At 39.9% G+C, this 22,975-nt stretch overlaps 1 protein-coding gene across 1 annotated transcript in view; it reads right to left on the bottom strand.

Annotated features, from left to right (window-relative positions):
* PXDNL (peroxidasin like) overlaps positions 1-22,975 on the bottom strand; it is a 372,636-nt gene that overhangs the window by 213,266 nt on the left and 136,395 nt on the right.

The following is a 22,975-nucleotide window of genomic DNA, read 5'->3' as shown; positions in this document are numbered from 1 at the left end:
GTAAATATTAAATTTTCTTAGATAAGTTTTAGGGACTAAAGTGTGGGCACAGCTGGTTAAGCCACCTTCATAGGACACAAGCATCCCCATCAGCATGTCTAATGATGTCCCAGTTTTTCTGTCTGGTGCAACTCTTTGCTAATGCACCTGGGAAAGCATCAGAATGAGACCCAAGTTTGTGTGTCCCTGCTACACACAGGGAAGACCAGGATGGAGATTCTGGCATACAGCTTCAGTCTGGTCCAGCCCTTGTCAGTGCGGCCTTATGGAGAGGGAATCCGCAAAAGGAAGATTTCTGTCTCCCTCTTTCTGTCAATCTGCCTTTCAAACACAAAATGAGCTTTTTAAGAATAAAATGGATTTTAGAATTTCTCACATTTGTGTTGTATTATGAAATAGGTTTTATGAAAATAAGGATGATCTGCCTGTATCTTATAAAGTATTATATAGTAAAAGAATGTAAGAAATATATAAATGCATCCAAAAATATCAAGTAGACATATGGTTCTTTGGAGAACAAAACAATCTAGAAATATTTCAGCTTTTTAGTGAAAGAGATTATTTTGGGATAGAAACAAAATGACATATGATGGGAGATATAAATTTCTCAATAAAGGAGATTATAATTTTCTAAATTATGAATCATCTTTGAATAAAAACATTTAGTCTATTATTAGTTGTGCATTCTTTATTCCATTTTATTATTCAAGAAGCATCACATCCTGTTATGTTCCTAGAAATTCAAATACAGATTTCATGCCTTTTCCTGTGACTTCAATTGAAAATGTTCAGTGGTTTTCTGCTTGCGACTTCCAAGTTGACCTCTATGTTACAGACTACAAATCTCTTGTAGCAGGACAGCATGAAATAACATTTCTGTGCTCACAAACTCTTTCCATCTAACTTGTATTTTTAAAACATGAGTGAATGTGCTGTCACTATTTTTCAAAAACATAGTTTTTGCCCATTCTTAACATAAGAAGAAGCTGTTTTGTTTCTTATTCCCAAATTCTCTATGAAAGAGCAGTTCAACAATAGTGACTACCTTCCTGCTGAGTACCACTGAAGGTATAATGGACACGAAACCATTCATTCTTCTGATGACATGCTAAATCAGGTTTTCTCTTGAAATATTCCTGTGTATCTCACAATTACAGCAAACTCAGTTCCTCTAGTTTAAAGAAGAGAATACAATCTTAAAGAGTCTGGAAAAAGAAGGGAGGAGAAAGCATACAGAGAAAGGAATTCAATCTGATTTGATTGCTTCTGGTTAAGTGAGGAAGCTCCATTGTCTACTCAAAACCTTCATCACTGGCATATTCAAATATTTTTATAACAAAATCTCCTGGAGGAGACCACTGATAATGAGCATTCTCTGCTCTGCAACCTGCAGTAGAACAAAGGTGTTTTTTATGAATGGAAACTCTTGGTATGAGTTTTAGACCAGCCCTCTGCACGCATTGCTTACCCCCATGCTAATTCTACCTGTCTACAGTTTATGAACACTCATGGTAATGGTAGCAAGGACCATCACTGAAAACTTCAGTGCTAGGCCTAATAAAGGGCCAAATGCTCAGGCACAAAACAAAGGCATCTCATTTTGAGAGACACAAGAAATCACAGACTGAAAATCCTGAAAGGATGAACCCTGCTATTCTTTAATTTTATTTCCCAAAAACTTTTTGCAATACTTACAAACTTGCTTGTATCTGTATTACAGGAACGGACGCATATATGTGTTTATTTTTTTCCAAAAGGATTTCTTCATTTTAGCCTTCAAAATAAAGAAATACTATTTTGAAGTAAATTGTAAGGATGACATCACAGATGATGCCTAATGAAGTGGTGGTGGTATCTAGTCCAAACCCCAACACCTCCATAACCACTTACTGCGTTCTGTACTTTTATGTGCAGCTGTTGTAACATGGGATCTCAGAAAAGTAGCAGGGTTCATCCTTTCAGGATTTTCAGTCTGTGATTTCTTGTGTCTCTCAAAATGAGATGCCTTTGTTTTGTGCCTGAGCATTTGGGGGCTCAATTCAGTACCCTTCATACATCCCTGGTCTGCACTGCAGGTTGACTATCCCAGCCACCATATGCTACCTATTTCTGAATTCGAGTTGCTTTAAGAATCAAGATAGCCCCTGAATGGAGCCAATGGCAGAGTAATGGAGGGAAGGTGACCAGAAAGTTCCAGAAGAGAGTACCTGAGACCAGAACAGTCCATATCAGAGCAGAACAGTCCATAGCAGAATAGATGAGATCAAAACAAAGTAGATAAGACAGACCAAGGCAGACCAGACTGGTACAGAGCAGATCAGTCTAGACCAGGCCACCATAGTCCAGAAAACTCCAGACCATTACAGACTAGACCAGAAAAGTCCACACTAGATTGAAACAGCCCAATTCAGTCAAGACCACAACACTCCAGACCAGAGCAGATGAGAACAGATCAGTCCAGACCAGCTCAACACAGATCAGTACTGATCAGACCAGACTAGTCCAGTCAAGATTAGATGAGACCACAAGAGTCCAGTCTAGAATGGACAAGACCAAACCCTTGAAGACCAGACCAGTCCAGAGCAGCCCAAACCAGATCAGACCCGTCAAGAATAGACTTGAACAATCTTGAACAGTGTAGATGAGACAAGAACAGTTCATAAGAAACCAGACCAGTCCAGAACAGACAAAACACTCCAGAACAGGGTACATAAGACCATATCCGAACAGACCAAAGCAGAATAATCCAGATCAAGGTAGATGAAACCAACCAGACCAGAACAGTTCTGACCAGAGTGTGTTAGATCAGACCAGTCCAGACCCTAACATACCATTCTAGACCAGACTGGATCAGTGCAAAACACTCCAGACCAGACCAGTCCAGAGCAAATCAGACTGGCCCATTCCAAACCACATCATAATAATGCAAAACAGGTTGATGAGAAGAGACCAGTTCAGACCCAATCACACCACTCAAGACCAGACAAGACCTGGCAGAACAGTCTGAACCAGACCAGACCAGTGCAAAGCGTAAAAGACCAGACCAGATAAGTCCAGTCCAGTCTAGAACAGAGTCCAGTCCAGATCAATCCAGAAGAAATTTGACAACATCAGACCAGTCAAGACCAGACCAGAACAGTGCAGATAAGAATAGACCAGGTTAGACCCCGCCCCCACAACAATCTAGGCCAGGCCAGACCTGTCCAAATGAGACCAGACCAGTCTAGACAGGACCAATCCAGACAAGAATGGTTCAGACCAGATCAAATGGGACCAGAACAGTCCTAATATGAACAGACTAACCCAGTCCATTCCAGAAAGTCCAGTACAGTCCAAACCAGACCAGAAAAGTAGAGAGCAGAATACATGAGACCAGACTAGTGCAGATGAGACCAGACCCACTGACACCTGACCAGACCGTTGCAGATGAGACAAACCAGTCCAGATCATAACAGTGCAGAATAGTTCTAAACAGTTCAGACAATATGAGAACATTCCAAAAACAAACAAAAGATCAAACTGGAACAAATTACAGCAGTCCAGATCAGAACTAACCAGTTCAGGTGAGTCCATATCAGACCGCAATAGTCCTGACCAGAGTAGATGAGAACATAGCAATCCAGACCAGACAGTCCATGTCTAAATAGACCAGACCAGAGCAGTCCAGAGAACACTGAGGACCAGAGTACATGAGACCAAACCAGCCTGGACCAGATCAGACCAGTCTAGATCAGACCACAACAGTCCTGACCAGAGTAGATGAGAACATACCAATCCAGATCAGACTAGAATAGTCCATACTAGCATAGGCCAGACCAGATCAGTCTAGACCAGAACAGTGCAGACCAGAATACATAAACCCAAATCAGTCCAGATCAGAATAGACAAGTCCAGACCAGTCCAGAGCATACCAGAACAGTCCTGACAAGAGCAGACAAGTCCTTTACCTCCAATACTCTTCTAACTATTCCAAAATATTCAACAAGATGGAACTCTGCCAAACTCCTTTCATGAAATGCTCATTAGCTTAGTACTAAAACCAAAGACCTGATGCTAAAATAAAACAATGGGCTGATGTCCTTAATGAAGATAGATGCAATGGTACCCAACAAAATACTAGCAAGTTGAATTCAAAGCCATATTAAAAGAAAAAGCATCAGGATGATAAAGTAGGATTAATCCCAGAAATGCAAAGATGATTCAACATTCACAAATCAATAAACATCAAAATTATTATTAATAAAATGAAGATTAAAAACCATCTGGTTAACTTACTAGACACAGAGAAATCATACAATAATTACAACAACACTTCATCATTAAAAACTGTCCACATATTAGTTATATTAGGAACATCCCTTACAATTTATAAAGACTGTATATCACAAACACACAATATCATATGGGCAAAAAATGAGGGCATTTCCCTTCATATCTGAAACAAAATAAGGATATCTAATTTTTCTACTTTTATTCAAGATAGTACTAGAAGATTTACAGAGAGCAATTGCAAAGAAGAAAGAAGTAACAGCATCCAAATTGGAAAAGAGAAAAACTATCCATATTTGTAGGTGGCAAGGTGCAATACATGGAAAAAACTAAGCACACCACAAAAAAGCCAATAGAATTAATAAACTGATTCATCTGTTACAAGTTACAAAATAACCCTACAAAAAATAATAGCGTTTTTGTCCAAGCATCTTTTTTTTTCTTGCACAAGCAATAAAAACAAAATTAAATAACTGGGACTTTGTCAAACTCCGAAGTCTTTTGCAAAGCAAAGGAAGCAATCAATAATGTAAAGTGACATCCTATAGAATGAGAAAAATTTTTGAAAACCATCTATTTGAGAAGGGGTTAATTTTAGCAACTTAAGAATCAGCATAAAGCCAAACAATAAGCTGAAAAATAGGCAGATGACTTCAATAGGCAACTAGAAGAAAGAAAGGAAGGAAGGAAGGAAGGCAGGGAAGGAAGGAAGGAAGGAAGGAAGGAAGGCAGGGAAGGAGGGAGGGAGGGAGGGAGGGAGGGAGGGAGGGAGGGAGGGAGGGAGGGAGGAAGGAAGGAAGGAAGGAAGAAAGAAAGAAAGAAAGAAAGAAAGAAAGAAAGAAAGAAAGCAAGAAAGAAAGAAAGCGAGCCAAAAAACATGAATAAATGTTCAACTCTACTAGCTTTTGAGGAATTTCAAATTGAAACCACAAGCAAACATTAACTCACCCTCTTAGAATGACTAAATTCCAAAGCGCAAAGAGTAACCAATAGTGGCAAGGGTGTGGACAAAGGGGAACACATATACCGTACAGTGGGATTATAAATTAGTGCTTCCTTTGTGGAAAAGCAAAACTGAAAGTAGGCCTGCCATTTGATCCAACAACCCCTCCACTGGTATATACCAAAAAGATTTGAACACATATGTTAAAGAGATAAACTGCACTATCATGTTTATAGTAGTACCATTCAAAATGACAAAAATTTAGAATCAGCCATGGTTCCATCACCCACCACCTAGTGACTAGGAAACCTAAAGGAATATGACTTTGAGGAGATTGTGACCTCCAGGACAGAAATGATAAAAATCAATACACCAAATATTATAAGGCAACTGATTCTGACTGATGAGATTTATTCCTGGTTGACAGATGATGTTTCATTTTTCTGAAAATTACAAGCTGGTTTATTGCAAGTGAAGAAAACAAGAAAATGATACCGCAAAATACAGCTATTTGAATTGCTTTTTATCTGAAGGCATTTGAGAGGAAGCAGTTGCAGAAAGTAACAGAGCTGAACAATCTTGTTCCACCTGTAGCAAGTTAACAAGCATTCATGTGAGATCCAGGCATCCCTGTGGCAACACAGGATGGCAAACTTGATCATAGTGACTGGAGATTGATGCACAGTAGACACCATAAACTTGCTAAATCACTCTCATCCTGCATCATCTTCACAAGCTTCTCCACAGTACCTAGGGACTACCCATACCCAAACACCTGTGTCTTGCCGTTTCTTCATAAAACTTAATCATTCTTGGTCTAAAATATGTAAACATTACTCATTAAGGTGCTGTCTACAATGAAGGCATCGTTTATGGGTCCCTGTTGAAGCCTTGGCTGATACTGTTCTGACCCAGCTCCCTATTAAGTTGCTTGGGAAAAGAGAAAAAAAATTGTCCCAAGTGCCTGGACTCCTGCAGCCTTGTGGGAGACCCAGAAGGAGCTCCAAGCTTCAGGCTTCTGCCTACTCCCCTACTCCCTAGCCATTGAGGCCATTTGGGGAATGAACCAAAGAAAGAAACTCCCATTCCTCCCTCTCTGCCTCCCTGCAGTCCTCTGTCTCCTGTTTTCCCCTGTGTAACTGTGCCTTTCAAACAAATAAAATCAATCCTTTTTAAGAAGTCATAAAACTCTGCTTGCCTGTCTCCTATTAACCTTTCTAGTGTTGACTTGGTAACCAATTTAAAGATCCCAGTAAATAACTAAGATGGGGAAAGTGTGAGCATTTAACACACCAATGAGGAAGCTTGGTAAGGTATTCTTGGAGCAAATGAGTTGATTCCTTGCCTTGCCTTCTGATACCAGCTTTCTACTATTCCTGACCTTGAAAGGCAGCAGACAATGGCTCAAGCCACTGGCTTCCTGCCACTCACATTGCAAACTTTGAGCTCTTGGCTTTGACCTCAACCCAACCACTACATACATCTAGCAGTGAACCAGTGGATGGAATCTCTCTCTTTCTTCTTTTTCTCTGTCATTCTTCCCACCAAATAATTACAACACTTTTGAAATAAAGAAAATAGATGAAATGAACTAAGGTGGATAGAGTGGATCTACAGCTCCCTCAAAAGAAAAATGTGTTCTTTTTAAACAAAACAAGCACAATCATTTTTTAAGAAATGATCCATGAGTTGATGAAATGTCTAACGTTGATCTACCTGTCTTAGCAACAACAGAGTAGGAAGAGATAGCCAAGAGGTTTGAAAGGTGCTCTTTGTAGTGTCCATCTGACCCTACTATAGAACACAAACATGTGGACACACTCACACAGGCACACCCATGCCTACAAACATTCATTGGTAAGAGTCTTCCACCAGAGTCAAATTCACATTCAGAGATCTGCAAGTGGATGTGAAATGTGCTTAGAAGAAAATCCCAGCCCTTTAAAGTATCCTGATACTTTTTTTGGCTGCCAAGTTGCAGCTCTCCACGGAGTCATTGAACAACAGAAATGGCCTTTTGTGGCGCCAGGTGCTGCTCCTCTATAGAAGCTACTGGTCACCTGGGTTTTCCCTGTGGCAACAGCAGGAATGAAGGTAAAGGGCAAAAGCTCCGGAGATGACCACGCAGGGAAGGGGCCAGAAATAGGCAACACAAAGCAAAGTCTGAATAGCAAAAGCTTACAACCTGGAAGTCAGCAGGTGCTGGCATTCAGAAGAGATTTTTTTTTTCCATGGACGTTAGTAAACTAAATAATAAATTAAAAATTGAATAAGAATATGCCTGATGGATTGATGAGTGTAGAATCAGGATGGATCTCACATTCAGGCCCCTAAAAGTTTTACTGTGCTTCTGTGGAAAACTTTACCTGCTTTTAAAGAAAACAGTAATCTCCAGCTACCCACAGGTGCGCCCTATTTTAGTTACCTTTCACAGCTCCCTGTGAAGTGAGCTTCACAGTACCTGGGACTCATATCTTAAAAGGTGGCCTCCCATTGAAGCTGCTTCCTGTTGCTCCTGTGTGCAAAAAGCAGGTGTACAAAGCATGACTCTGAAAAGTATGCCTTGTCTGAAATGCTTGGCAGCAGAAGTGTTTCAGAGTTTGAACTTTTCCAAAGTTAGGAATACTTGCACAGATGTCAGTTTATGCCCCTAATCCAAAATTTCTGAAACCTTTGAAATGTACCACAGTCTATATCTTGAGTCATGCAGTTACCATGTTTTGTAGCAAATTTTTGTTTCTGCTTTCCTCGTAAAGATGCTCAACCTGTAATTCATATAGAGAGGCAGTGAGTTCAAATTGTTGGAACTTCATGCCTGGGATGTGTGCAGACTCAAGTTTGTACAAAATGAGAAATAACAGCATGTTCCGCTATAAGGCTGTCTAAGGCTGAGAGTACAACAGAGCCTGGACCTTGGAAAATGCTCCACGATCTGTGGTTCCCGTGACAAGAATGTCACGCCTCCTGGGTCTCAGTTTGCTTTCACAAAGACTGAAGCGCTGACTTCAGGAACCATGCTTAGACTGGGAAGCAAAGTATGAGCTATATAATATCTATCAGATTTCAAACATGTGGATGTGAAAACCTGTAGTATATTTTTAAATGAGTATATGTGTGTGTGTGTGTATGTGTGTGTATGTGTGTGTGTGTGTGTGTGTGTGTGTGTGTGTGTGTAAAATGTTAGAGAAACAAGGAATCAGAGCAGGAGCTCCCATCCAGTGGCTCACACCCCAATAATCTCCAATACCTGCAATAGTCAAGGAGGCCAGGCCAAAGCTGGAAGCCAGACACTGGTTGCTGGTTTCCTCCAAGGGTGGTAGTGACGTGCATACTGGAGTTCTCATCCCTGCCTTCCAGGCTCTGCGGTAGCTGGAGCTGGAGTTCGGGGACAGAGCTGACTAGCTGAGCCTGGTACTCTTCCATGGGCTGCAGGTACCCAAACTGCTGTCAACCACTAAGCTAAATGTATGAGCGAGACTTCTTGCGCTTTTAATGGAACATTTGTAAAAGAGGTTTTGAATGCAACAAAGTTGCTACAACAAGTGATTTGGAAGAAATATGTTATCAAAGTTAAAATAATAGCTCAGACATCATGGCTTGCAGCCAAAGCTCTGAGGAATAGTTGGAAATTTTCTGTATTTTTGAAAGTTTCATGAATCTGCTAACCCTCTAATCCTTTTAGACTTTGTCTAAAAGCTCTCAATAAAGTGAACAACAAATGAATTTCCAAATTAACTGTAAATGCCAATGTTCATTCCTATTGTGATTTCATTTAATAAACAGTGAACATTTTCCCTGAATTTTCTTGGAATGCTGGATATTACAAAAAGCGAATCCATCCAGTAACCTTAACAATTGCGTAATTCCTGTTCAGCCTTTCTTAGGATGCAACCATTTATAGATACAAAAATAGTTTCTTTGGTCAGCTAAATAAATCACTGTTGTGTACTTCCTCAGGACAACATATTGCTATTTTTGTAAACTGCTAAAAAATGTGAAGTTAGATTGCTCAATAATAGTATGATTTATCCCTGAAATTTAGTACAGGCTGACCTATGCATCACATTTTTATACTATCACCAATCTGTGAAATAAATAAAAAGTTTTTTCCTGTGATGTTAGCTTCAGATTTTAAAAGCTAGTAGAAAGGCAAATATATATCAAGCATCTCTGTTTTAAAATAGATTTTAGGGCCTGGCACCGTGGCCTAGCAGCTAAAGTCCTCGCCTTGAGCGTGCCAGGATCCCTGGTGGGCACTGAGTAAAGGGAAGGCATGCAGATGGAGGAGAAACATATGCAATCCCTCTGCAGAACAGGGACCCTCCCCAGAGCCTCCCTCAACTGTTTTTATTTGATGAGCATTATCACTCCTTCATAGCTTTTCATGTATCTTATTAATAAAGCTTTCTTTTTAAATAGGCATAAACTCAGATGTTAAATAATAATTAAAATCACAAATCTGAATGCATAACTATAAGAGAGATCAACTACCAGTCTCTCCTTCTCTCTGCCAATCTGCTTTTCCAATAAAAAAAAATCTAAAAAGTTCATTATGAAACACTTACAAAGGTAAATTTTAGTAAATAATTATTCCTCAAGCAATAACAAGCAGGTCAAAATCACACTGACTATTTCAGTCATGTTACAACTGCCAATAAGTACTTATTAAGATTAATTTAAATTGAAACTATAAAATAAAAATGCAAAGGTCAGCTCTGTGGTGTAACAGGTAAAGCTGCTGTCTGCAATTCTGACATTTTACATGTATGCCTATTCATGTCCCAGCTGCTCCACTTATGATCCAGCTCCCTGATAACACACTTGGGAAAAGCAGTGGAGGACAACCTGCCATGCACGTGCAAAATCTAGATTTAACTCTCAAGTCCCACCTTTTTCTGGCTAATACTGGTGTGTGACTCTTGAAAGTGAACCAGCAGATGGAGGTTCTCTTTCTATCTCTGTGTAGGTCTGTCTTCTCTCTCTCTCTCTCTCTCTCTCTCTCTCTCTCTCTCTCTCTCCCTCTCTCTCTCTCTCTCTCTCTCTCACACACACACACTTACAAATGGAATAACTCTTCAACAATAAAGTGAAAATGCATAGCTATTTCTTTTTGATAGACAAAATTATTGGCATAGACTGTGAAAAACATTAGTGTCCACATTTTATCCACTGATTGGAAGGTTTATAAAAAATATCATAGGTGGGAAATACTTTTGATCAGAACCCAATAGTACATGATTGGAGCTCTCTAATGAGAAATCGGGTTAAGTTAGATAAAAGAGGTAAGTTTTGGCCACTTGGAAAAAAAAAAGAGGAATAAAGAAGAAAATTAGCACTGAAATGACTCCTGGCTAAAGTTCAATAATTGCTATTTTTAAAAGTTTATTCAAAATACAGTTTTCTTATATACTCAATAGAGGAAACCAATCTGGAATTCTGTTGCTCTCCTGTTAATAGCCAGATTTACTGAGCATCCAGTTAAAGACATAAAGGTTTCTTTGAACATCCTACTGTAGCCTTTGAGCCTCCCCAAAATAATGGGCAAATTAGGACTTTGTTGTATCATGCCAGAAAGAAGGCCCTTTGTAGCCAAATGCATGCCATATACCTCCAAAGAATCAACCAAAACATGTAATTTAAGACCTAACTTTATGCTTTTGCTAAAAGCACTCTATTCATCAGCACCAATTAATCAGGAGACAATAAAAGAAAATGTTTTATACATAATAGCCAAAATAAACACATAAAATGTACAAATCACAGTTGTATTTCTAACTTCCTGCCTATCCAACTCCTATCTATAAAAATACAAATTCATAGATTTCATGTGTCTTAATACCAAAATAACCTTGCCAGTTAAATTACATTTTCTATATACCCTTTCACAAGACTCAACATCTCTTCAGCGATATTTTTTTATTCTGACATACAGTAATTCTGTTACTGTTAACAAGCCATGCTTCCCTCAAACCATTTTCCTGAAAGCTCATTCAATCATGAGGCCATGGTTGCGGCCGCAGCCCACATTCTGCTATGCAGAGATTCCCGGTTTGACTGGCACAGCCCCTGTGTCCTTGACTATTTTAACTTTCACAAAACTGCTGCCTCAGTTCTTCTCCCTGGAGTACTTTTCCTGGGAGAAACATATTCTGTATAGAACCATCAAGCAGACATACAAATCTTATGTCTCGAATTTTGATTTAATAGCATGTGTGATAGGAACTATTGTGGCATAGCAGCTTAACCTGCCACCTGTGAAAACTGGTCTACTTCCAATCCAGCTCCTTGACAAACGCCTGGGAAAACAGCAGAGAGCAGAAGTGCTTGGATCCCTGTTTCCCACATAGGAGACCCAAATGCAGTCCCAGAATCCTGATTTCAGCCTTGTTTGGCCCCAAACTCTTCCAATCATTTGGGGAAGTGACCAACAGGTGGAAAATTTCTCTCTTTCTCTCCCTCTCTCTCAATATCTCTGTTTGTGTTTGTGTGTGTGTGTGTGTGTGTGTTTAAAATTGGATTTGGCAAAGTTGCCTAAGTTGTTTGCAAACATTCAAAATAGTTGATCTAGAAAGATGTAAATATAGCCACTTCCAAAAGTCAGTTTGTTATTTTGAACCAATGAAGCAATTTTTATTATCTATATAATATGTCTTTGTTATTGTTACCTAACACATTAAATCTGGACATACGTAGAGGTTCCATGTGATTCTTAATACATGTATAGCATGTGTAATGTGGAATTCAGGATGGCCATAGCTATCACATAAAACTCATCTCTTTTGTTTGAAACATTCAAGATCCTCTATATTAGCTTGAAAATGCATCTCTCTCTCTCTCTCTCTCTCTCTCACACACACACACACACACACACATTTGTGTAACTATGGAAATAGTACATTGTTACTATCTATAGTCACCTATTTATCAACAAAAGAGCCAAGCTTATTTCTCCTGTCTCTATGTAACTTAGCATAAATCCTTCCTTCCCACTTCTTTCCAGAATCTGGCAATCACCATTTCATTCTCAAATTCCAAAATCACCAGCTACTCTCAAACCTGCTTATATTCCATATATGAGTAAGCCCATGCAGCAATCAATCATCATCATAAACTATACATCTGTCAAAGGGCTAACATCAGAAAACAAATGCTGCTCAACTCATGAGCAGAGGAAAAGTCAATCCAATTTAAAAGTGGGTAATGAATCTGAATGGACATTTCTCAAGGAAGAGCTACAAATGGCCAATAAGTACATGAAAAAATGCTCAATACCATTAATTGGCAGAGAAATACAAATCAAACAACAAAAAGACATCACATCATGCAATTTATAATGGCTTTTATAACAAATGTAAATGATAACAAGAGACAGTGACGCTGTGGAGAAAAGGCAAGGTTGTAGGTGGGAATATAAACTAATACAGTCATTGGGGAAAACAGCAGGGAAGCTCCTCAAGAAAACTGAAAATATAATTACCACCTAATCCACCAATCCCACTCTTGAGCATAAATTCAAGAAAAACAAAATCAGTTTGTTGAAGAGATATTTGCATTCCCTTCCTTGGTTATTCACAATAGCCAGGAAATGAAAGCAACCCACGTGTCCATCAACTGATGGAGAGATGAAGAAAATGTGGTAATTAAACTCAATGGGGTATTATTTACTCACAAAAAATAATGATTCTTGTCACTTGCAACAGCATGGGGTTAATTGTATTTTTAATAAGCATGTTTATTTCTTTGAAAAGCAGAGATTCAAAGGAAAGGGAGGGAGGGAAGAGAGAGGTGAAAGAGAAAGGAGAGAGAGACATAGAGAGAGATGTTTCATCGGTTAGTTCACTAGCAGAATAGCAGCAACAGCCAGCACTAGGCCAGACTGAAGTTGGGTGCCTGGAATTCCATCCTGACTTCCCAAATGGGTGACAGGGGTCCAAGAGTTTGGGTCTTCATCTTCAACTCTCTAGGATTATTAGTAGAAATCTGAATTAGAAGTGAAGTAGCCAGGACCCCAATATGGGATACCAATGCCAGAAGCAGCTGTTTAATCCATTAAGCCCCAGTGCTGGCCCTCAAGTCATTATATTAAGTAAAATGAGCTTGGAAGGACAAGTCACTGCAAATTATCAAATATTTAAAATGTGAGCCACATGAATGAATCAAGCTGCCATCACTCATGCTGTGTCTGTGTGAACAACCTCAAGCATTCCGGTCACATCAGCTCTTTTGTCGGGAGCTAACCCTGCCCCTTGCCGTTGCATCCATGTCCTCTGAAAGTAACACACTGACAAACTTACAAGAGCATGTTGAACACACACATTAACACCAACAAAGCAAACACAATTATTCAAAAAAACTGTATTTGATGTTTCTAATCACAAATGATGCTTTTTTCATGAAAATAATAATAATGATATATGTTGCCAAATGTACAAGTAGAAGTTATAACATACTAAATTTTTCTCTTTTTTTGGTTTCTAGTTATTTTGCATAAATATGAATACTAACAGGTCACCAGTGGTTACCAAGTTGAAGAGATGAATTTCAGAATATGATCTCTAAAGAAAAAATTAAGATACTTTGAAAAACACATAGGTGAGATTGCATGATACATCAGCTACTTTTCATTATTATGAAATATTATCCAATTTGTTAGTACTTTTTAAGATATCAGCATAACTATATTAGACAGTTATATCCATGTGGTCTATGAATAAACATTTACTATCAATTATGCACTAGTGGGAGACAAATGTTAAGTAAATAAAATACCATCAATAAAAGACACAAGGAGATGAGGTGAGGGCAACAAAAAATGTAGCAGTAAATAGCTCCAAAGACCCTTCACAGAAACATTGCAAAATCAAGCAATAACTGTCAGAACTTCATCGCACTGTGAAAAACTCAATGGCTCCTGCAGTAAAACAAGAAAATTTGTAAATAGCGAGACAGCTTTATGGTGCTTTTGCTTGTCCTTGTTCCATCCCCAGACAGAGTCAGAGGCAAATTTGAAGAGGAGGGTCACATCCACAGAGCAGGACCTGGACCCTGATCCTGGAAGGAGCCAAGCAGACCTTTTACTCAGAGTCTCTCCAAGAACATGTGTGTTCTCAACTGTCAGAGCCTACCTGAAGGATGACATAAGGTGATGGTCTTTGTTAACCTAACTTAAAAGCCGCTCAGGGAAGAACAGCAGCAGTCAAGCTTCAAAACCATTTTAGAACAAATCAATACTGCACAGCCCCCAGGGCCAGAAGGCTCCAGTGGAAGCACACACCACAGAGCGGCAAAGCTCTGCGGGAGAAAGCCGAGGAGAGGATTTCTTTAGAAAACCAGAATATGCAGAAATGCGGTACACACTGGGAAATTTAAGTAGCTGTAAACATACTAAGGATGCAGTACAGGTTTAGGAAGACCTGAGAGGACCCTAAGTTTATACTGACAATTTGACTCAACACAAACAGAAAGCCATGGCTAAGGCAGGGCGGTAATGATCTGGTGAGCAGGAAAAGAGTTACTTCCTGCCCCCTCACTTTTTCCTTGTTTTGTTGTTGTTGTTGTTTTGTTTTTTGTTTTTTTCGTTTCGGCACCTACTGCCAAGGAAGACTTTGCCCAATCACTAGCTGAGAACAAAAACAAAAACAACAACAACAACAAAAAAAGACCAAAAATCCTCAAAAGCTGTAAGTTACCAAGAACAGACTACTCAAGGTGAGCTTAGCCAGGTCACTAACAAAGGACACCTAAACAGACCATAGGAAACAGTAAGAATTCCTGAGGAAGGGAAAGAATTTGGCCCTCAACAGATTTACATTTTATACTCAACATATCCATGTTTCAACAAAAATTAGGAAGCATGCAAAGAAATAAGAAAACTTGGGCAATCCACAGAAGAACTAAACAGAACCCATCCCTGGGTTGAGGTTGAGGTCACTAGACAAAGATTTTCAAGTCAACTCTGTTAGATATACTGAAAAGAGCTAAAGGAAAGCAGACAAAGAAATAAAGGAAACTGGGAGAACAACACATGGCCACATACAGGACATTAACACAGACAAGAATTACATAAAGGAACTAGACGGATCAGAGCAGAGAAAATACAACTGCATAAAAATTACTCCCTCAAGGTTTCAATGACACATCTGGGCAGGAAAAAAGAGTCAGTAAGCCTGAAAATACCTAGATCAAATTATTCAGCCTGAGGAATAAAGAAAAATCAACAGAACCTAAGAAACTGGTGGACCACCAAAAAATAAAACAAAACAGCAATATGTAAGTGATGGGAATTCCAAAAGAAAGAGACCACACTGGAGAAATAACAGCCAAAAATTTCCCAAATTTGTTAGAAATTTCAACATACAAGACACTTAGCAAACTCCAAAAAAAATAAAGGCAAAAATCCACTCATCGAAATATTATTATCTGTAGGCTCAGGGCAAGGACAAAATGAGTAAATCCTCACCTTGCTCTGTCCTCCCAACTCCCTGCTTATGGCCTGGGAAAGCAGTCAAGGATGACCCAAAGCCTTGGGACCTTGTACCCACATGGAGACATTTTCAGATAAACAAGAGCCACAAGATTTCATATTTTGTAGAAATGGCCCATGAAAAATGCTAAAGGAATTTTCCTTCAGGCTGAAATCAAAGGACACTAGACAATAACTCTAATTAATAAAAAAAAAAAAAAGAGAGAGAGCTCCAGTAAAAGTAATGATACAGATAAATATCAAAGGAAGAATTATTTTTTAGATATAACTTTCCATTTCTTGTACTAAAGTGTAAAGGTATGCAACATTGATGATGTTCATGGGCACAAAATTTACAAAAATATAAATTTAACAATGACAACATGGAAGTGGGGGTGACAGAGCTATACAGTAGCACTGTTTTTGTATACTTTGGAAATTAAGTTGATATCATTTCAAACTAGGTCATGATAAATTTAGGACATGTATTATAATTCCATACAAATAAGTAAAATTACATTACAGAAAATGAAACAAAGACACCATCACGGTATAATACAAAAATCAATCAAACTATAAAGACGGTAGTGATGAAGGAAAAAAGGAGCAACAGCAGCTTCCCATGTGAGTGCCAGTTCAAGTAGCTCCAATTCTGATCCCGCACCCTGCTAAAACAACTAGGAACAGGGCCAAAGATGGCCCAGATACTTGGCACACCATCGCCTACGTGGGAGACTCAGATGGAGTTCCAGGCTATTGGCCCAGGCTTGGCCCCGACCTGACAGTCATAACATTTGGAGAGCGAACCATGAAATGAAAAACCTCTTTCTCTCTCTCGATATATATATATGTGTGTATGTATGTATATACATAAAGTGTATGTATTCATGCATATGTGCTTGTATCCTTCTCTGTCTTCCAACTTTGAAACAAATAAATACAACTGTAAAAAAGAAAAAATTTTAAGTAGCAACAAAGGCCCAAGAACACAGATATATTAAAACGAGAGATGTACATCCTTAATCAGCAATCATCTCAAATGCAAACTACATTTTTAATTTTTATTTTTGATGATGTTTACATAGTTGATCAAGATAGAAAGGATTGAGAGAGGGAAAAGTGGGTGTGATCATTGTTTCCAAAGTTCCTACTTCCTCCTCCTCTTTCTGGGGAAAGGGAGGAGATAAAGGAATGAGCCATGCCCAGCCTCCCAACCGCCCCAGGACCTGGGATGGGGAACAGCCATCTGATATGAACCCAGAATCCTGATGTGGCACATATTCTGAGGATTCTGCCCAGGTGGTTTTGAGAGTTCTGAAGTGCTCTCAATCTTGCCAATCCAAGGATAAGGAAACTCTTGTAATATACATTGGCTGACATAGTTTATCTTTCAGTCTCCATTCAACCAGATTTTTGCTCTCATCATTTGGCTGGGATGGTTGTCCAATTTGTTCTGTTCTTCTTCCTCTGCTATAATCCCAGATGTCCTCTGCAGGCACCAATGGGCTGCTGTATCCTCTATGTGGTTCTGGGCCAGCCATACAGAACCTGTCTTGTCCACTGAGAAGGACCAGTCCTCATAGACACCCTAAGGGCTTGGGTCAGACGAGCCAGGACCTGCTAGATCCTCTACCCCCAGGGCTCATCAATCTGGTACCAATTGTACAGGTGGGCCCAAGGTCCTAAGCCAAGTGGTCTGGGACACGCTGGACCCTTTGCCCCAGAACTCATGGACCTGGCACCCACTGTGCAGGTGGGCCCAAGGACCCAGGCCAGGCAACACAAAACCTACCAGACCCTATGCCCCAAGTGATCTTCTGTATTTCAAAGTCTGATGCTGTTAATAAGCTGGGTATTGACCATCAGGCAGTAGCCCAGGTGTATGATTATTGGCTCCATGCACCAAGTCCATCAATGCCAGACAGTGAGCATAGAGGACAGAGAGGACAAGAGATACTAGAAAATTGCCAGAAGTTCAGTTAGGCTAGGAATGAGAAGACCAAGGTGATGACTTGCATCTGCAGGTAGAGGAGAACCAGTTCACTAGGCAGGATTCTTCAAAGAGCCTGAGCTAGTAAGATTTATGAAGGAACTGTGGTTATAGAGGTCAAGAAATTCAATGATCAGACATCTGAAAGCTGAAAATGCAGGAGATTCAACAGTATAATGTGAAGGTCTGAGAGCCAGAGATTCAGGTGGAAGCCATGAGAATGAGGAGAGCCCAGGGTGGAGGGAGATCTACCTTGCAGCTCAGCAGTCGGAGGATGGGGCGGACTGTTCTCGGCTAGTTTGTTCACTTCAGGCCCTCAACAGCTTGGATGACAGCTGCACATGCTGGGGAGGACCATCTGCTTAACACGGTCCAATCAGTTCAGAGGCCAATCTCTTTTGGAAACATCCTCACAGACACACCCAGAATAAATGTCTTACCACATTCCCAGGCAATTCGTGGCCCATTTAGGTGGATGTAAATTTAGCCATCATACCTCATACTGGGATAAGAGAGGATTTCAGCATGTCAGTGAAAAGAGGAATTAAAAGATAACTTTGTTGTGGTACACTTTTTAATCCAGGCATAGTTTTTTCCTTGAAATGTAATTCCATGAACTTTCTGGGGCTCCCCTCCTGAGTTTTTGTAAAAAGTACAATAGGAAAGGGCAAATTGCTGACTCAGAGAGGGGACAGTCCCTGGAGCCTCATCCTGGTGCAGGAAAGGGCTGTGGTCTAGGACACACGTAGTATCCAAAGGATCCCAGGGTTAGGATGCTCCTATCTCATGTCAGAGTGCATGAGCATGAGTCCCATTTCTGCTCCACAACGCCCAGCTTCCGGCAAATGCGCACCCTGGGAGATACAGGATGGCTCAAACAGTAAGGTCCTTTCCAACCATGTGGAAAATTCAGATTGCTTCCCCAGCTCCTGGTTTCAGGTCACCCAAGCCCTGGCTTCAGCTTGCCCCAACCCTGGTGTCTCTCTCTGTCTCTCCTCTTCCTTCTCTCTCTCCACCCTCTTTCTGTTTCTCCTCTCTGTCTCTTTGCCTTTCAAATAAGAAGGAAAGAAATAGGGAGGAAGAAAATGAGGAAAGGAAGAAATGGAAGAAGAAAGGAAAAAAGGAGGGGAGGAATGGAGGAAAGAAGTGAAGGGGAGAGGGAGAGGCCCAGACTGATTCAGCATAGCTGAAGAGGAGAGAATAAAGATGCCCAAGGAAGGAGAATGTGTGTGAACACCAGCAGGCTTAAAAACACAGATATGCTACCCAAATGGTAGAATCTACCTTTCTTCAGTCATAACCACTTTTAACTATCTTCAAAAAGTTCTCAAAATTATCTTCAATTTACAAACCAGAACTATGACTCTTAGGAGAAATTCATGGTTTCTAGAGTTTTCATCATTTTGGAATTTCCTTTTTAGAAATGACAAGTTACACCCTCCTGCTCAGAGAATTCTGGAATTCAGAGGAGGATAAAGACCAAAGCAACCAAAACAAACAAACAAACAAACAAAAAAAAAACTGACACAGACACAGTGTCATTTTGTGTGACTGCCAATTGTATAACCATGATGGCCACCTAGCTGCTCTCGAGGTAGAATTTCCTGGGGTTTTTCCTCTATAGTGTGTCCTTCCCCTCCCCGGCTCCGGTAACCATTCAGTAGCTCCCTGTCTCCTTTTGATCTTCAGAATGTCATGAAATGGTATAATATACAAACTTTTTTGTAGGAATAAATTTATTTTGATACAGAGTATTTCAAAACTTATTTATACTTTTTTCATAATATACATTTTCATAAGTCTTAAAAAAAAAAAAAAAAGACCAAAGCAACCGATACAAGGACTCCAAGGATTCTTTACAGACCAGAGTCCATGTCTGGGCCATACCTATCAGGCAGGGCCTCTGTACAGACATTTATGGTTGAATTTCCCTGGTGCATATTCCAGTAATTTTTGCTATTTTTATCCACAATGACACAGCAGCATGTGACAGTAAGGTGGATGCAGGGAAAACTGCACAAAGATGGGCAAGACAACTTCTCTGCGAAGGTAGGAGTCAGGATTACACGGCCGCAGTCTTCCCAAGGCCTCCAGAGCTCCTACACCCGTTCACTGAGCAAGGCAACTCTTATTCCGGGCACTTGGCAAGACTGAGAAAGTAGAAGAAGTTCTACATTTGTAGATTACAGTAATGTCTGACATTATCACTTTACAGCTGCAGAAGTTGGAGTTTCCCCATGACAGAGATCAGCATTTCATGGACAGGATTACTGGGTGGCTGGGAATGTAAACTTTGACGTCAGGGCTTCTGGGCTAGCTCTCAGCACAGGTCTGCCACTTGATTTTTCTACTGCACTGAGCAAATTTGCCAGATTCTCTGTGTTTTATGATCTGCAGCTCCAAAATAGAGATGGAGCTAGTATTGCCCAGGGTTTATTGAGTATATAGATGAAAAATGCTTAGAACTATGTCTTTGTAACATTGGCTTTCTTTATTCCTTTTCATTAGTATTTGTTCCTTGATATTAAATGTTAATCTAAATATTTCATTTTACATTTTTATTATTTTTTTTAGTATTAAGAGAAGCACTATCGATATATTTAATATTTGATTCTCAGGGATATGATGCTTGGGGTTACGTATACTGTTTCTTAATACAGTGATAGCTCCCATAGTCACATGGCTTGCAGCCTTTTTCAAGTGTCATTCTTCCCTTTATAATTCATAATTAGGATGTCTTTAAATATATGCTACTCTTAGAGTTATTATTACTGCAATTACTGCTCTTCCTAATCTCTGCACCCTGAAAGCTACTAATAATAACAAACTTTTATTTTTCAATAAGGAGCTGAATATTGGCCATCCAAAAAAAATCTCAGGTCCTAATTTGTGGAATCTCTAGTTGTTACATTGTAAAGAAAACAAATCAGTAAGTAACTGACTGAATTAAGGGTGTTGGGGGGAGGTTGCCCTGGATTATTTGGCCGCATATCAAACCACGAGTGTCCCAGCACGACAGAGGCAGAGGGGAATAGCACAGACTTAAAGGAAAGGGGCATTTAAAAAGAGAGTTTGACGCAGAATATGGAACAGTACAGCCACAGGACAAGGAGCATCAAGGAATGCAAAAGTTTCCCACATGCTGAAGGAAGCAAGGAATTGTACTGTCTACGCCTTTTATCTATGCATTTTTTTCATAATTTTGTCTGCAAATAACTTTTTAAAGTACTCAATATGTTTAGTATTGCGATTTTGTATACATTATTATTAATTTTTTGGTTGTTTCCTATTTTAAATTTATATTAGACATTTTACCTTTAGAAATAATATTACCAGTGATCTGTTTAATAGTGAAACATTCTTTGAGGGCATGGTGCAGTAGCTTAGTGGCTGAAGTCCTCGCCTTGTATGTGCAAGGATCCGTATGGACACCAGTTCTAATCCCGGCAGCTCACTTCCCATCCAGCTCCCTGCTTGTGGCCTGGGAAAGCAGTTGAGGACAACCCAAAGACTTGGGACCTTGCACCTGCGTGGGAGACCCAGAAGAGGCTCCTGGCTCCTGGCTTCAGATCAGCTCAGCTCCAGCCATTAAGGCCACTTGGGAGTGAGTCAGTGAATGGAAGGTCTTCCTCTCTGTCTCTCCTCCTTTCTATATATCTGACTTTCCAATAAAAAAATGAAACAAATCTTTTTTTAAAAAAAGAGTGAAGCATTCTTTGAAAGATGGGAAAGCCATTGAGTAACATCTCAATGTATTGGGTAGGAGATGCTCCTTCACACGGTGCAGCACCTGGAGCAGAGCAGCGACGGGGCTCACGGATACAGAATGACGTTCATGAGATGATAGCCTATATGCATATGCAACGATCTTGGAGTAAACTGTCAGCTGGGAGTCCTCTGCTTGGCCTGGATTCTTTCCACTAGCACTTTGTCAGCCACACACCCTTGGCCCAGTTCTGGCCCTAACAGACATTTGGGGAGTGAATCGGTGGATGAAAGATTTCTTTCTCTCTCTTCCCCTCTTTCTGTGATTCTGAATTTCAAATAAAATAAATAGATCTTTTAGAAATTATGTTGTGATCATCTGAGAACGTGTCCTTGTTTTAGGGTGGACTATGTCAGCCAGTGGATTCTGGAGAAATTTCTTTGTGCTTGAAATGGCGAGATTGGCAGCAATTCAGAACTGTTGAACTATTGAAACCACTTGAGCAGTGCCCTTGGAGCATGTCCCATGTCGGGGACCGTGGGATGGGGTGGGAGGTCTGGTGGGGTTTCTCCTTTAATCTTTCTCTTTACCCCAAATACACACACACACACACACACAAAAAAGTGGAAACAATGGTCTTACCCACTTTCCTGCAACCCTCGACCCTTTGTACCCTATTCAACTAGGTAAATATTAACAAAATAAAAGGAAAAAAAGGGACGTCACCTGATAATTTGTGCATCATGACAAGATAGGAAATTAATTGTCTAGGTTATAATACATATATATATGCATGTATATACACACATATATACACATGGATAATTATACACATGTTCATATACAATTGTGTATAGAGAATAACAATTGTGGCAAAATATTAGCAAATGATTTAGGTAAAACTATAAAAAGATCATTCCACTGCTTTTTCAGGTTTAGGGTATATTTTTAATTGATTGATGGCTAAGAGAGTTAAACAACTTGCCAAGCTTCACGAAGCCATTTGAAGGAGTGGAAACAATTCTCTCCTGCCTTTGTCCAGGACTTGCTTGTGCAAGAATGCAGGTAAACCTGAGGGATCCACCCGAGCCAGAGTTCAGCGTTTGACAAGCATCATTTAAGTGACAGAATGCACTTGTTTAATTTCTGTGCTTTAGTCCAATCCTTTGTCCTTGACATGTGCTAACTGTTGCTGTTCCTTTAGGTATCATCACGCTTTCCATCAGCATAACTGTGTCACTCACCATTGAACTTGAACCCATTTACCAAGCCTATCACTGTTATCAGTTTCATCCAGGGATGGGAAAGCTGCAGTTCCCTGATGAGTCAGAATTCTATAGAGCTTCACTTGGCTGCACTTTTGGGGCAAAATCCCTGGTCTTTAGATAATAGATAATTGAGTTTACCCTGAGGCTTCTAGGTTTCAGAAATACACAGCATTTCTATGTGTGTTGTTTAAATAAGCCTCTTAGCAAGCTGTGTGTGTTAAAACAAGAATGCTAACTCAGGAAGAAAAAACAAAAACTCCCTTCTACCATCTAGGAGTGATGCGGTTATTATTTGTTTGAAACTTCAAGAAAACAGATGAGCTGCCATGAAATTTAG

The sequence above is a fragment of the Ochotona curzoniae genome, unplaced genomic scaffold (genome assembly GCF_017591425.1).
Source record: "Ochotona curzoniae isolate NIBS_2020 unplaced genomic scaffold, NIBS_Ocur_1.0 contig_2318, whole genome shotgun sequence".
Classification (NCBI taxonomy): Eukaryota; Metazoa; Chordata; class Mammalia; order Lagomorpha; family Ochotonidae; genus Ochotona; species Ochotona curzoniae.
Note: the sequence above shows the minus strand (reverse complement) of the source record. Positions and strands in the feature narration are given on the sequence as shown.